Source organism: Labeo rohita, chromosome 7 (assembly GCF_022985175.1).
Source record: "Labeo rohita strain BAU-BD-2019 chromosome 7, IGBB_LRoh.1.0, whole genome shotgun sequence".
Lineage (NCBI taxonomy): Eukaryota > Metazoa > Chordata > Actinopteri > Cypriniformes > Cyprinidae > Labeo > Labeo rohita.
This window is the reverse complement of record NC_066875.1, coordinates 21,609,370-21,627,085: the sequence shown is the minus strand read 5'-3', so window position 1 is coordinate 21,627,085 and position 17,716 is coordinate 21,609,370.

Here is a 17,716-nt window from a genome sequence, read left to right as displayed (position 1 = left end):
ATAAACAGGCAGAATCCAAATACTGGGTGAGCAGTCCAAAGTAGCAAAACAAGGCAATGAAACTAGGCAAAACTATGGCACAGAAACAGAACTAAACAATGGCAAAACAAGGCAAAACTATGACATGAAACAAAACCGTGACAAAAACAAGGCAATGAAACAAGAGAAAACGCTTAGTAGAGTCCGCACAGCAAAACAATACTTCGCGGGACCTATCAGGAAGTAACCAATGAAGCAGCAGAGGGAGCAGTAACAGTCAGTCCACCCTCTGCTGGCGTGGCATTACAAAGTGAGTATATGTTTTTTAATGAATCTTTGCAAATTGCCTTTTCTAATAATGTGCAAGTTAGCAAGTTCCATGGCTAAATGCAGCTAAAATGTACAGTCTCAAAAAACTGCTCGTCACCCCATGAAAGAGAGGGGCGAGATGAGCATAGCTCATTAGCGTTTAAAGAGACATGCACCGAAACGGGACGCTGTGAACAGAGCTGTTAAAAATTATGTTGTTTTACACTACCATTGAGAAATTTTAACCAAAGTATGTTATAGACTTTTCATTAAGACCCTGAATAATTAAATTAACTTGGGCATCTGATGACCTCTTTACAACAGCTAAGTCCTTGGAATGTGGCCCAAAATACACTATAGGAAACCATTTTTAAAACTTTTAATAGGTAAAAGTTGATGGTTTGTAATATTTGTAATGGTATTTGTAGTGGAAAGCATTAGAATTTCTGTGATGGTTTCTTTTTTTTTTTTTTCCCCAGCAGGGATGTGTGTTGTGAGAAGGACATTGCAACAGTAACGAAGGGGGGGCGGGTTTTTGCAAAGGGTCAATTGCAGCCCGAAGTCCAAGTCTGAGTCGGATTACCCTAACTCTAGAAACAAATACACTACTTTGATACTTGAAGTGGTCTAGTATGACTGAAAATAGAATAAGCTGTATTAATAAGTCCCTTTATTTTTTAAATCATTGCTTTGCTGGGAAATCGCACATATAGATATGTATCTCAGTGCTCCGTTTGTAATGAAGGCAAGAATTTACCATCCGTTCGGCGACAGCCATTGTCTTTGTTGATCTGGGGTTGAGGTAAGGCCATTTTCCTCATTTCGTCTCATTGAGCAGTCCTGGGGGCAGGATATGATTTAAAGTAGACAGCAATTTCACTCGAAATGACTGGCACAAGACCTCCTGAACCTTTGCAACGGAACATGTCCATCGGGGACGTTCTCCTGTTCGCATTTTGCATATTTGTTGAAAGTTGCCTGTGGCTCTGCTGCACTCTAATTCAATGTTGCATATTAGACTTGTCCATAGCTGTAAAATATACCTTACGATGTTATATTTTTTTTATTGCTTGCTTGTTGGTAAAAACTTTATGTGTCCCATTGCAGGTTTGTGAAAATGTATATGTTGTTATATGCAACACTTCTCTGGCTTTTATTTTCAGCCAGACAGAACAGCTGAAATGAGAATTAAGCTCTTGTGCCTGATGCAAGACTTGGGAAAGAAAAGGCTTTTTAACGACCGGAAATTTCTGCCATCGTAAAATCAATGACTGCTGTGAAGTCCTTGGAGGGCTTTTCCTTGCAGGACTGACAGACCAATTATGGACTTGGGAATGTGCAATATACGATAGCTACAGTCGCACTAATGCCGCCTCAATCCCTGTTACAGCACAGAGACCAGATAAGATGCCATCAAAGGCTGTGCACCTCATGCTCTTCGTGCCTGTGCAGCTGCACACACTGTGCCCTAATGATGAGAAATAACCCACTGAAATATCACTTACCCAGAGCAGCCTGAGACAGCAGTCTTAAATTAAAGCAGTTCTATCATTAGTGCACTGTGCATGCAGCAGACAGAGCACACTCCATCCCTCATGCACAGTCTGCTGAAGAAATCCGTCGCTTAGCATGACTTCAGTGTCTATTAGCGTATTAGTGAAAGATGAGCTTTGATTGGCTGTCAGAGGACCAGCGCTCTGGGGTGATTTTCCCAATTAAATAGAGCAGCAAATGGCACGAGCCAGCTTGAGAAGTGTAGGCAGAAGAAGTGGTGTTTGATAAGTTTACAATGGCCAGATGGGAGAGAAGATCCTTGCGACTACTAAATGGCACATTGGTTTGCCTCTGCAGAGATGATAGTTTTAATACAGGTTGTTGTGTAATAGCCTACATCTGAGACTGAATAAACTTGGTTAAGCTGTGCCTTTGTTTATACTAACATATTCTGTTTTATCACGCGTGACTCTTTGATCCATCCTTTTGTGATGAATGACATTTGTTTACTGCTACCGGAAAGCACTTTTCAAGATGCTCAAGTAATTGGAGAGGAAAAGTTATATTCTGGCAGGCACACTTTTAGTCAGAGTCTTTTATATTAATATTTCAAAGTCCTCCAATATTATGTTTATTTTATAGAAGACTTAATACATATAGGGCATACACGCATAATTCTATCATGAAGGTTAAATTCCTTTGTTTTCACACTAAGCTAATGATTTAATGTTCTCAAAACCTAATAATTACACAAACCTTTCTGCATTTTTATATTTTATTACAACACTCGATTTAAAATGCAGTTCTATCATTACAACTCTCTGAAGATTTTAGCATGGTAATAGATATGACAATGTTAATGTGTTTGGTCTTGGTGGAACAGATCTGATACGCTGCTGAATTGCTGCTGCTGCTGTTTATTGCTGTTGTAGACTATGGCTGCTGCTGCTGCAAAGCAAGTACAGGAACTTGCTACTGCCAATACATACGCCAATATGTGAGTATTTAAGACATACTGCTATATAATAACCCGCAGCAGATCTACACAGGTGGAGATGGAGAGGTGGAGGGTCTGAAAGCACGCTGCAAAATGCTCTAGTGAATGCTAACCAGCCATTTAAATGTAAAGCAGCAAGCTCAGTGGTTGCGTATGCAACATAAACCAATGAGTTTGTGCCAAGTAGTTTAACGCTGTGAATATCAACATACCCATCAACCTGCGGCATCTAGAGTTTCATGGCAGAACTTAAAGGTGTGGTCTAATGGATCTTTTCGAAGGCTTGATTGTGTTTATGGGGTGCAAAGCAACATGTCTTCGTGCTTTGTTTTTTCAAATATTTTACCTTTATTTTATACTGCTTTTTAGCTAGCATAAAAACAGAATGGTGATTCATACAGCATATGAATAGATTTTACGTGCTTTCTTGAGAAAGAAATATCTCACTTCTCCCTCTCCACATATGGGCCATTCACACAAAACAAAAAAAAAACATGAGATGCGTTGATGAGGAATGGAGGAACTGCAGCAGTCCATTAATTTTGAATGTGACACAGCGCTCAATGCTATATCAGTTAATACTTATACAAAGTAATAATTGCTAATTAAATGTAATATGATTTCTTTCAATTGGCACAACGCCAACAACAAGTGAAACTCATTACATTGTTGTTTAACTGAATTAACTCTTAATTTAACACATAATTACTTGAAGATTGTTATGAATGTATTTGGGGGTAAGTGCAAATGCAAAGCTTTTTAGGCTAATCGGGTATTTAAGCTTTATATTAAGTGTTTATAACATAATTTAAATGAAATACAACATGATTTTGTAGGAATTACATGCCAAGTGAATATCCATTAAAAGTTATGGTCCCACTTTTCGTTAGATGGACATAACTATGGAAGCCTGTTTCTGCCACTGAATAAAAGATAAAAAAAGTAATTGCTACTTTTTTTGACTTTTTTTCTCAGAATTGTGAGATATAAACACACAATTGCGAGTTATAAAGTCAGAATTGCAAGATATAAACTTGCAATTTTGACTTTTTTCCGCAGAACTGTGAGATACAAACTCACGATCGCGAGTCATAAAGTCCAGTTCTGAGGAGAAAAAAAAAAAAAAAAAAAATGATATTTTCACAGAATTCTAAGTTTATATCTCACAATTCTGACTTAACTCACACTTGCAAGTTTATATCAGAACTGGAACTTCAAGAATCTTGGAATTCTGATTTTATAACTCATGGTTGTGAGTTTATAATATGTAATTGTGACTTTATTTCTCAGTTTATATCTTATATTGTGAGTTTATATCTCACAATTCTGACTTTATTTTCAGAATTGCGAGTTTATATCTCACAATTCTGAGAAAAAAGTCTGAATTGCAAGTTTGTATCATGCAATTCTGAGGAAAAAAGTCAGAATTTTGAGATAAGTTGCAATAACCTTTTTTTTTTAAATGTTTTTACTCAATGGCAGAAGCGGGCTTAACTACTGTGTACTAAAAAAAGTACAATGTACTTGTGTTCATATTGTATTGTAAAACACTTTTGCTGCTATTGAGGTGGGATGTGTAAGGTCAGGGACAGGTTTGGTGGCATAGGTAGGTTTAAGGGTGGTACATCTGTATTAAAATATATGTACACAATAAGTGCATTGTATCAAATGATTAATGTGAATGTAAGTACATAGTAGTTAAGGCCACCTAATATAAAGTGGGACCAAAGTTTTTTGAGCCAATGAGAATGCTTGGGGTCCTAGTGGAGATACGATTTTAAAGGGGTCATCGGATGCTAAGTTCACTTTTACATGTTGGTTTTACATGTTAATGTGTGTTGGCAGTGTATGTACAAATCTACCCTATAATGATAAAAATCCATGCAGTGGTTTTTAATTAATCTGTAAAAATATTATTGCCTTTTTCAAATCGAGGCATTCTCAGATGCCTGTCGTTGTGGCGTCACACCCACAGAGACAGTTGATTGACATGAGCGTCTTACCTCAGATCAGCTGTAACAGTCCGCCCTCTTTTGTTTCGTTGCCGGAGCAGGGATGTAAGTTAGACAAGTATATCTCCGATTGAGCGATTGAGGTGTTGTGTTGCTGGATGTAATAATGAACATAGTGGTCGTCATTTACTCCCGACATCTGAGTCGCTGAAGATGCAGTAGATTACGTCTGTTTGTGAACGGAATGCGCCTCCTGATCTACATATATCCATCTATGTTTGTGCGAATTCTTCGTGATCCAGCTTCACTTACAGCAGAAGTGAGTATAAGGGTTATTTATGATCTTTGCGATCACTTCCTCGACTAGAATGAGATGATTTTTGCAGAGCTGATTTTGGCAAGGTAAAAAGGGTGTTGTTTTACACAACCATTGAGAATTTTTAACCAAAGTATATTATAGACTTTTCATTAAGACCCTAAAGAATCATATCAACTTGTAGAAAATGGGCATACAATGACCCCTTTAAGAAAGAAGTTAAGAACCCTGTTTGTTCCGAGTTTATCTGATTTGAACTTGGAATCACACTACATTTTTATTAATTAAATTCAAAGTCATATGTGACCCTGGACCACAAAACCAATCTTAAGTAGCACGGGTATATTTGTGGCAATAGCCAAAAATACATTGTATGGGTCAAAATGATTGATTTTTCTTTTATGCTAAAAATCATTAGGATGATGAAGATCGATGAAGATCAGTTTTGTAAATTTCCTACTGTAAATATATCAAAACTTGATTTTTGATTAGTAATATGCATTGCTAAGAACTTGATTTGGGCTACTTTAAAAGAGATTTTCTCAATATTTAGTTTTTTTTTTTTTTCCACCCTCAGATTCCAGATTTCAAATAGTTGTATCTTGGCCAAATATTGTCCTATCCTTCCATACCTTAATGGAAAGCTTATTTATTCAGCTTTCAGATGATGTATAAATCTCAATGTCAAAAAATTGACCCTTATGACCTTATGGTTTTGTGGTCCAAGGTCACATATTAGCATAATAGACTCACCGTTTTGTAATTTCACATATGTTAGATAAAAATATCACTCTAATCAATTTTTCTTTTTCATTTTTTGGTTATTTATGTCCTTTCCCAAAATGGTTTTGTTTCTGTCGTATCTCTATTTATATTAAGCTGTTTTCCTCATGGGCCCAGTTGGATGATTTCCACAATGTAAGTGACTTCAGGTGGGGATGTTTGATTGCTACAATTTTAGAAAAAACAACACCCGTGCACACATACACAAATCCTGCACGACAGTTCATCATTTAAAGACTAAGCCCTAATTCTGTTTTATGGAGACAGAAAACATGTATACTGTGTCTAAATGAAATTAAAAAGGCCGTTTTTAAGCGCCTGCGGCCAGCCTGGGATTTTAATAAGCATGTGAAAATGGAAACAAATTAATACCCTCTTAATATAATATCTCATTAAATGCTTAGGTGGGTGGTGTACAGCTCCCCTGACAATTTGCGACTAGAGACAGTTGCTGAGAAACCAGACAGGGTGGAGGAAAGAAGGAAGCAAGAGAGGACGACTGGATCGGTAATAAATTCTAAAGTATCATATCAGCATTAACCTGCCACTGGAAGATCAAATTGCTCTGTCAATGGCGTGTGCAATATATTCTCTTTTAAGAATCTAAAAAAAGACCAAATACCTCTGACAGCTTGACAACTAAGCTCATAAACTCATATTGCCTGCATGAAGCTTTTATGACGTTGTTATATAATGATTAGGTTTAGTGCAAGCCACTTCTGGGGAAAAGAGGAAAAAAAAAAATGCTTTGAAAAGTTTTCTCTAGAGTAATATATTCATATTTGATGGAGTGATGTTTATAGTAACAGGGTTCCAGTCAACTCTTCAGTAACTCATCTTGTCAGATACAGAACTGAGCCCGGTTAGTATGCAGATCAGCCAGTTTAAGTCATAAACAATTGGCTCACATGCTCACGGACTGATCAACAGTCTCCACTCCAGCTGTTCTCAAACATCTGCTAACAATTTGACAATACCATAAGTAGAACGATAACTAATTCAATCATGAGTCCAAGTCAGGAAGCTGTTCGCTTTCAGTCCATGTTTTACAAAGCGCAGCTGGTGGTGTTCTGAGACTGTTGACTGATCCGTTCCTTGAAAGTGAAGGAGGTGCAAACAGATGTGCAGCTGTCATCTCTCATGAGATGGAAGATGTGTTATGAATGTAGCAATCTTGTGCAAACAAAGTGCTGAAATGGGCAGAGCTAAAAAAAAAAAAAAAAAAAAAAAAGAAGAAACTGACAGTACGGACTGGATAAAAAGACCCCTGTTGTTAGATGTGCGTGTCCTTCGCTGACAGAAAGGAGGACCTTTGATAGGAAAGCTTTGAAATGTTATTGTGGGAATGGAATTCATTTTATTCCGGTGTTTTGGATGAGAACTTGCCTGACTAGCACAAACACTTCTCTAACTGCTTTGTCCTGCACTTCCCCTGAAGCTGGTGCCATGACTGCTGACGCTGATACTGATGGTCAACATTATCACCTAATGATGATACCCATGTGTCAGAGAGAAAACAAGTTTTCAGTTTTGCTGCTGTTGTAATGTTTTCAGAACCACTGGATTGCTGAATGAGCTGTTGTATGGCAACATTGGATAGCCGGCATCAATCTCTTCTAGATTTTTTAATACCATCTTACCTTATACTTCAACATTTCTCGCAGAAGTCGCAGACAGCTTCATAGCGCTTGTGCTTCTAACAGCGAAGTACGCATGGAACAGTATGTGCTGAATAGTGAATAGTAAACAGAGGAATCACAGTAGGGGAGTGAGGACTTGAACTACTCTTTTTCAGCAAGTCAGTTCCCCCTGGGGTCAAATTATTAAAGCCAACTCTGAACAGCTTTATTTTCTCTTGGGTAAAAATGTTTTGCCTCCCTGTAAAATGACAAATCTCACAAGCTGTGGGTTTCCATTAACACAGAGGCTTTACTTCGCCTTGCTCTGTTTCAGACTGAAACACAAAAACACAAAATTACAGTATGATAATAGACAAATAAAAATTATTGTTAAATCCTTGTTAAATGAATAAAAAGATTAAATAAAGTTATTGTTAATTGAAAGTATTTTCATATTCAGTATTCAAAACACCTAAACCACATTTAGTTTGAATTTCAGACACAATATTAATAGTATACTGCACTTGGGTGAGGTAATATAGACATTTAACCCTGTAAAGGCCAATATGCAATAATAGTTGCACTTGCAAAAACAGATAACTCTGTTTAAAAAAAACAAAAACAATGTTTTTTTTTTTTTTTTTATGCATTCTGAATAATAATAAATATAACTGCAGTTGAGTTGTTTTTATTAAATAATAAATCAAAAATACAGCTAAGTAACACAATAAAACAATAAAAACATGATAACTCAATAAATATGATTTATGAAAACTTATAAAAACTGAGTAATTTGTTTTTGCAAATGTTAGTTTTATGATAAAAGCAGTTTTTATTAGAGAAGGTGAAAAATAATGCAATGCAATACAGTGATGATTGAGATACGTACAAATAAACATTCCTCAAATAATATTATATAATATTTGATAATCACATTTTAACATGATTAAAAAAATAAATAAATAAAATTAAATAATAAAATAAAATTAAATAAAAAAACGTATGGATAATCAAGTAAACCTCCAAGCTGCTTCAATCCAGTCAGTGTTCATTTTGAAATACTACTAACCATATAAATGTTATTCTGATGTTTACCTAAAAATCATGATTTTATATCAAAAAGATGTGTGCAACACAACCTGAAGGGGAATGTTTTTAGAATTAAACTAAAAGGCCTTTTACTTGCTAAACAACTATCAACATGAAAGCATTTTGATCTTGTTGATAATTTTGAGGCTTTAGAATTAAATATGCATCAAATATGATACTGTAGGCTTCATAGGGTGATGGAAATATGTCAGTGTTTGGGCTTTGGTAAGTTACTTTTGATGAATTAGTTTACAAAAAGTTTTCATCCTACAAATTTTAGGTCCCAGTCAATGACTCCAAAAAAGCAAGAACACATCCGTGGACTTGAACTGTATTTGACTAGATGTGAACTTGTGAATTGGAACAGTACTTAGGCAACGACTGATGACGCTTCACAAGTCCACAAGAACACAAATACTTTTTTTTTTTTTTTTTTTTTTTTTTTTTTCTGGTGGAGGTCTGTCACAATTATACTGATTAAATGGACAAGGGTTGATACTAAAAACAATCCTTGACATTTATGTATGATTCCCAATCAAATGAAGCTCACCAAGAACAGGAACAATGCAAGACTAACTGGGATTACATCAGGGTAACACTGCCCTGTGAATTTCTGTGATGTTCAGCACATGTGAGCCTTCAGTCAATGGACTGCCACAACACAAATGATAAAACACAATCATGCAGGGATTATGTGGCAGGTTTCTCTAGTACCTCCATGTACATATTTTGCATTAGTTTTACTTGTGATTTATTCATAAGCTTCCCAAGTAAAATATGTGCAAAAACTGTGTTACTAAAATCTTTTCAGCAGCTGTTGTAACTTGAGAAAGCAGTATGCTGCTGTCATAATTTCCCTGTAATTTGATATCAATTATTTATGTGTAAACATTGTGCAGGTTCACTGGCTCTCATTCCATTTGCACCATTTCCCAGCTTTTACAGAGGCCTGGGTTGTAAATCATTAATGTGCTTTAGGCTCTGAATCTCTTTAAACACTTATTTTGATTGTGATGCAGTGATTTGCTGCAGTAGATTTTAGTGAAACTCAAACTAAAGCCAAAAAGAACAATACTAAAGCTTCAAGCGTAGCTTGATTGATTTGCCGAGGTTTACAGTGATAAATACACCGAGCTTTAGAAAAACAGCTTTTTAAACTGCTATGACTCTCACGCCTACATCTCCATCTTGATGGAACAAAATTAAATGAATTTAAATTGAAAACATAATACATAAAAGTAACACATATAAATGCAGCAAAGCTGCAGTTTAATTGCTGCATTTTTTAGAGGCAGAAGCAATCATCTGTATCTAAAAAGTCAGCAATAGCATATGAATTTTCACATTTTAAAAGTGTTTAGTGGTGTTTTAAACAAAAGCAAACAAGCTAGTGAAAAAAAAAAGTTCTGAACAAACACTGCCTGCATCTAAATTGATCTACCCCTCAAATATGCATTTTTCTTTCAAATTGCTTCTTATTTTGGCAGGCATTACTTTGAAGTTTTGTTGTGCCTGAGTGTGCAACTGGCAAGTGGGTTCATTAATGAGTTTACATTTGTCTGCATGCCTTGTCAGGAAATATATCTGTGTGTAGGGGAGCTTCGCTCAGAGTTGGCCGCTCAGACAAAAGCAGTATCAGAGTTGACACAGGCTGTTGGCAGGGGTAATTGTTTTGAGTCTTACCCAGAATCTCTCACAGGATTTAAGCATAACTGGATTAGACCGAGGTTCTGCACTCGACACGTTCACTCTCTCACTTTTTAACATTTAATCAAGCTATCAAATATCATTCTATCTTGTCTCAGCAGGTCATTTCAGGGCTAAAGTCATTGCTGATACAGTTTCACGCCTGTTGTCCAGGGACAGATTGAACGAAGTCAGCAAAAGCCCTGGATATATTTTTCTGTTTATGGCCAGATGTGCAGGCTCAAACAATATGCTCTCATTACTGACCTAAACCACTTATAGCCTGCTTGAGATCCTCTTCTTTTCTTGAGGAAAGATCATGCGAGCATCACCAGACATCTCACATCCATCCGCAACTTAAAATTCAAAGAACACAGCCAGTGCCGACCACAGAGGAAATGCTTTAAAAAAGATCAATGTGCTTGCTAAAGTGCTGGACTATAAATAAGCTTTAAAGGGACTGTTTCTCGTCTATGCATTCCAAACAGCAGTCAGAGAGTGATACGCGTGTCAGGAAGAGGAACCAAAACGCTCTTTATTCGAACACCTTTTCCAGCTGCGCCGGAAATTTATCCTCGCTGATTACATACACCCAGGAATAATGAGTCAGGTCAGGAAGCCCGTTGCTTTCGTTTGCTGATAACCACTTAATGTGGACTTGTGAAGCATATGGCTTTTAATCAAGACTCTCCAGCATGATAAATGCAGGGTTCGCATATGGCCGTACATTTTTAAAGCACTGAAAAAATTAGCCTGAGGGCAAAGAGTCCTGTTAGTGTGCTTGCTTGCATTCAAAAACAGCACGAGGCAACAAAGGCATTAAAGCTCAAGTGTATCGCTTTGTCTTGTATGACATTGTCCTTTTCAGCCATTGTCTAACTGGCAAGGTCAGACCAATGCTAGACAGAATCATTTGAAAATATGAGACATGGTGGACAAGGACTGATGAGCAAAATGAATCAGAATGAAGATCGTGATCATTATTTAAACCGTGTAGTATTTAGTCTCTTAGGACATGGTCTGCTCCTTATCGAGCCTGGGAATGATTTCAAATGATACATTTGAAATGTGCATTTTGAAGTGTTTACTGTATATTTACCCTCCAGTGGAAAGTACTTTCAGTCTTGCTTTTGGCAAGCAGTTTGTGTGTGAGAGTGTGTGTGTGTGTGTGTGTGTGTGTGTTTCAGTTTAAACATTGCAAAATAGTGAAATGGTAAATTAATTCTAAATTCTAAATTAACTGTAAAACAGACTCACAATATTTTTGAAGCTTTCCATAAGGTGAAGGGTCCCACCCATATATCAAGCTCTGTATTTTTGCCTGAGAAGCCAGTTGTAATCTCTTCTGCGTGATGCCAGCAATATGTGTAACAGCGAGTGTAAATTCATTTCCCAGAATTCAGGTTCCTGGCATTTTGTGACACTGCAGGAAATAATATGTCTAAGAGATCTTAGACTAAAAATGCTTTAGAGTCATTGTCAATGCATTTTGCCTTGGTTGGGAACACACAAACACACACTGCAGTTTTTAGATAATAACTTTTAAAAGTTTTTAATACCCCGGGTATTAAGACTTGTATGGATTGATATAAAGTAAATATAAAGCCTCACTGAAAAATGTAGTAGAAATATGTTATTTATAAAATTCATATTGTTTTATACATACTTTGGACTATGGGGGGCGCTATTATTTTGATGACGCAAAATGGTTGCGCTCGGTGAGCTACTGGTGCTACCTGTTGCTACTTTTATCGTAACACAACTCAGAAAATAAAATACTTAATAGGCTTAAACCAAATGCCGTACCATCAATTTTCCACACAAGGAGTTTAAACGCCCCTGGATATTGAGGGAAATCTGTGCTGAGTAACTACTTCGCTGAAGGTTTTTAAGAAGTTTTATTCGGCGACAGGCATCTTCCCATTCTTTTTTCCTCTTCTTATTGCTAGGAAAAGCAGTGAAGACTTACATCGCTTCTCTTGTTGCCCTTCGACTAAAAATTACAACTCAAAAAGCCAGTTATATCCATTCTATCCAAGTTCGATTTACATCATGATTTGACATTTGCACTTCTAACAAATCAGTTCTTACTTTGAATACACATATTAAAGCAAACAATAGAAAAATAGAAATAATCTTGCCTGATCTTGCCACATGTTTGTGTCTATTTTCAGCATGACTGATGAGCATGATGTGTTATTCTTTAGAAACATTTAGTATCTTATTCTACTCTTATACACATTTTCTTGGTATTATCTGATGGTAAACTGCAATACATAATCTCGCGGGGTTTGTTAATTACAGCTGCAATGCAGATAGCAGTGGTGTAAACAATTTTATAATTTTGAGATTAGATTCAGTTCTACTCTGTGAATTAGCCCTATCTTGGTAACTTTGATTTCTAAGTTTATGCAATTCATATTTTGCACACTTAAAAAGTGAAATGCCCAGTGAGTGGTGATAATAGCATGTTCAGTTGTTCAGTGAATCTGGTAACGTTTTATTACGTTGGTTGTTTTATATCAAGGCAGTTAAGAAATGAATTGCGTGTTAAGTGGTGCTGCAATTTTAATACTCTATCCCCCAGTTTCACAGACATGGCTTAAGCCTAGTCCTACACTGTAAAAAACAATTTGTTGAGTCAACTTAAAATAATCTGTAACCTGGCTGCCTTAAAATTTTAGGTTCAGTCAACTCAAAAAAGTTTATTCAACTTGAAATGTTAAATTATACTAAATGACAACTTAGATATTTGAGTTGAATCAACTTAAAATTTTAAGGCAGCTGGGTAACTTACCCATCTATTAAGTTTAGCAAACACAAATATCTAAGTTGTTACTTAGTACAACTTAACATTTCAAGTTGACTAAACTTATTTTTAGTTGACTGAACTGACAATTTTAAGTCAGCAGGGTAACAAATTATTTTAAGCTGACTCAACAAATTGTTATTTTTTACAGTGTTGACTAAAAAGTAAATCTGCGCTATTTCAACTGAAGGAAACTTGTACTGACTGATCTTAAAATATATCAGTGCCTTTGTTTTGTCTCAAGATGCACTCCATATGTTTTTTTCTAAGGCGTGTTTATAAAAATTACTTAAATGTCTTAACCGTGATAGCACTTGTACATCACAGAGATGTCTATTTGATGTCTGCATTTACATCTCCAAGATGTATTTTTTTTAGAGTGTTTGCATCTGCAATACGTCTGTAGGATGTTTCCTATCAGATGTCAAATAGACGTCAATTAGATGTCTTTAAGATGTTAATGATTTAGAATGGATGTAAAACCGACATCTTACAGACATTTACCAGATGTTTGTACACAGCAGATGCTTTCCAGATCAAGCGATCTTCTGGGAATTGAACAATGGCCTAATCCTGGTTTAGGCTAAGCCCTGTCTATGAAATCGGGCCTGTCAGTATAGCATGCCACTTACACTAAACCCTACCCTGAACCTAACCAGTGTTAACAAAAGCAAATGTGAGATAAAAAATCCATTTGGTGAAGCAACCATGCCATTTAGCTTGCTTCTACAAGTGTACCAGGTGAGCTTCTGAGCAAGTTTACTAAGTCAGAAAGGCCATAGAGCTGATTGATGCAAATGTCAAGATGTATTAGTCTACAAATTTTGCACTAAAAGTGTTTTGATGTCATAAGGTACAAGGAACCTCTGAAAAATAAGTCTTTCTTAATGAATGATCTGTCCCTGTAGTTATAATTTATGTGAAAAGGAATAAAAGTTTTTGTTGTACGTTTTTGTAGTTTTGCAAAAAAAGTAGGTAGAGGTAGGTAAAATGAGTCATCAGAAATGTTTCGGCTTGAATGGCTGTGGTTGTGGTTGTGGTTGTGGTCAGGCCAGTGGGCTTGTGTTAATTAGTGAAGGGGTCTTATACTGTTACTCCAACTGACAGTGCAACAGACCATGTTTAGCATTACACTTATTCGTACTTCACTGGCGACACAATGTTGTTTGGTTATTTCTGTGTTGTGCTTTATTAGAATAGGACAGATTGCATCAGGGATTTATCATCCTCAGTGTAAGTAAGAATCTGAGGGCAAAAGTCGCTGGCACATAATGCATCATCTCAACATGCACCGACTGTCACCTGTGAAAAAACAAACAAACAAATGAAACACTCATGATCCCAGTGTCCTGTCCCAGTCCAGGTATACTTTCCTTTGCATCCTTAGGAAGGGGTGACTAATGTCCTGTGCAGCTGATCATTTTGCAGAAATGATTTATGAACTGAACGCATTGTAAACCTTGCTCTGAAGACTTTATCTACTGTAAGACTTTGTGTTTCTTGTGTGAAAACATACATTTCTGCCTTGACTAGTCTATTGCTGAGATTATCATCCCACGATCTGTCCATCAACTACAGTTCTTATAAAAGAAAGAATTTTATGAATTTATCTGAGCTCTTTAAATTGCTTAAAATATTGTGTGCATTATGGTATCTAGACCACATTTTATATCACAAAGCAAAGTCGCCACAGTTAAGTACTGGACCTACAGTATTAACCTCTTTTAAACCCTTTTCACTACAAATGCAATATGACCTTGGATTAAACATGACTTAGTGATATAATATTTGTGAGGAAAATCTCACATTGTTTCTTTTTGATCTACAATCCTAAAAATCGCAGGGATACAGGATTTGACTATTTGCCTGTTATGACTTTAGGTTTGTCATAGAGACATCATTTACTTTCTGTCTATGAGGGGAAAAATGATGAATGAGATCTCTTTCATATCTCAGTTGTTTCTCTAATGAGACTGATATAGAGAGTGAAATAAGTGTCCTGCTTTCCAGATCTTTATCCTAATATAACCACTCTTGTGATCTCATATGACTCCTCTAATATTAGATCTGTCATAAATTGTTCTCAGATTTATATACTAAAAGAGAATTGTAAACTGTGTTAAAAAGTGAACATTTTGTTAAAGTACATTTGTACGTTTGAAAAGTTCTATCAACATTAATTTTACACTTATCAGTCACAATAACATAGCAGATGTCATATATTTGCCAGCAAGTCAACAGTCAGTTCTTGTATTCCATATGATGAAATCAGGAAAAATATCATCCACAGGCAAGCAAAAAGATCTGAGTGATTTTGATGAGGGAGCATCAGAGCATCTCCAAACCATCAAGTAGCTACCTATCAAAAGTGGTGAACGGAAGGACAACCGGTGAACCAGCATCAGGGTCATGGGTGCCCAAGGCTCACTAATGTATATGGAGAGCGAAAGCTGTGTTGTTTACCTGGGAAAGAGATGGCAGTGGAGACAGAATTATGCTCTGGGCAATGTTCTGCTGGGAAACCTTGGGACCTGGCATTCATGTGGATGTTACTTTGACACGTACCACCCCTTCATGGCAATAATGTACCCTGATGGCAGAAATTGCACAGGAACAAGAAACAGTGTTTAAAGTTTTGCTTTGGCTTCCAAATTCCTCAAATCTTAGTCTGTACTGTATCTTTGGGATGTGCTGGACCAACAAATCTGATCCTTGGAGGCCACCTCACAACTTGCAGGACTTAAAGGATCTGCTGTTAATGTGTTCTTGCCAGATACCACAGGACATGTTCAGAGGTCTTTTCGAGCCAATCATTATTACGTATTCGGTCTTTAGCGACCCGGACCTACATATCCATCATGGATGGATCTTTAACTGCTGCAATAACAAAACAACAAACAAACTCTCTTGATATTTTAAGAACAGTTACAGAAGAATAAAATAAAGCGTTATTGTTACCTTTTTGTTAAACTTAGACGGATTCAATTTGGGCAGATGATTGTACCATTGCCGTCATCGTCAGAAAGCACTTCCACAGTATATCCCAGATAGCACACGTGTGTCTGCAAGATGTCTGTTAAAGATCACTTGATCTGGAAAGCATCTGCTGTGTACAAATGCCTGCCAGACATCTATAAGATGTTAGTTTTACATCCATTCTAAATCATAAACATCTTAAAGACATCTAATAGACGTCTATTTGACATCTGATAGGAAACGTCCTTTAGAAGTATTGCAGATGGGCAAACACTCTAAAAAATATGTCCTCCAGATGTAAATGCAGACATTAAACCCTGATAGCACACATACATCACGGAGACATATAATTGATGTCTGCATTTACATCTGGAAGATGTATTTTTTAGAGTGTTTACTCATCTGCAATACGTCTATAGGACATTTCCTCTCAGATATCAAATAGACATCTATTAGTATTGCAAAATCTTAACGACGTCTGTGACATCTTATAGACGTTTGTCAGACATTTGTACACAGCAGATGCTTTCCAGATCAAGTGATCTTTAACAGACGTCTTGCAGACATACATGTGCTATATGGGAATAGGCGTCTCTGTGATGTATGTGCGCTTATCAGGGACTTAGCATCTGGCTCATATTTGCGATCTCAACCATATTCACATTTTTTTTTTTCAAAATCAATAGTTTAATAGCTGGGAACCATCAAATGACATTGACATTTATTTTTTATGGCATACAGTAACTGCTCTGCTGTATAGCCATTCAAGCCAATTTAATTTTTGCTGATGATATTCTTTTATTTTATGCCTGCGGTAATTATGAGTGAAACATCACATCATTATTGTCTATTAAACAGTGCCACCTCGAGGAATAAAGGTGAACTGCATGTACTGAGTCATTAGATATTTAAATATTGTTGCAGAGAAAATATACTTACACTAATACACACCTCAGGTCTCTAGCGACCCTATACACTTTTTTTTTTTTACAAAAAATGAATCAGAAAACAGACATTCTTGTATATTTTATTGTTTTTTCTTGATATATTGTTTATAATGAATAGATTGAGGAATACTAAGAAAGTGATGTCTAACTTTAAAAAAAATGAAGGGTAGTGAATGATGTCCCAGGTTGCTAAAGACCCGAGGTATGCATTTAAGGGTTAATGTTGTGAATGTTCAGTGTATAGCTCTACACATGTTTTTTGTCTATAATTTTCCCATTTTTGTCTTTTCTTCTCCTGAGTAATATTAGTCTATATGTCTGAGACAATAACATTTCTGTTATTAATTACTTAATTAGTTACTTAATTTCATTCCAAACCTGTAAGACCTTTGTTCATCTTCGGAACACAAATTAAGATTTAGAACGCTGTGTCCGTTGTGGTACTCTTGTAAACGAGCATTGAAAACTGACACGGAAGAGAAGAAATAGCTGAATAAAGTTATTTTTGTTTGCTTTGTGCAAAAATGATTCTCATAGCTTCATAAAATTAAGGTTGAACCACTGATGTCACATAAAGTACTTTAATGATGTCCTTACTACCTGTCTGGGCCTTGAACGTGTCAGTTGCATTGCTGTCTATGCAGGGTCAGAAAGCTCTCAGATTTCATCAAAAATATCTTAATTTGTGTTCCAAAAAGGAACCTTATAGGTTTGGAATAACACGAGAGAGTAATTAATGACAGAATCTTTCATTTTTGGA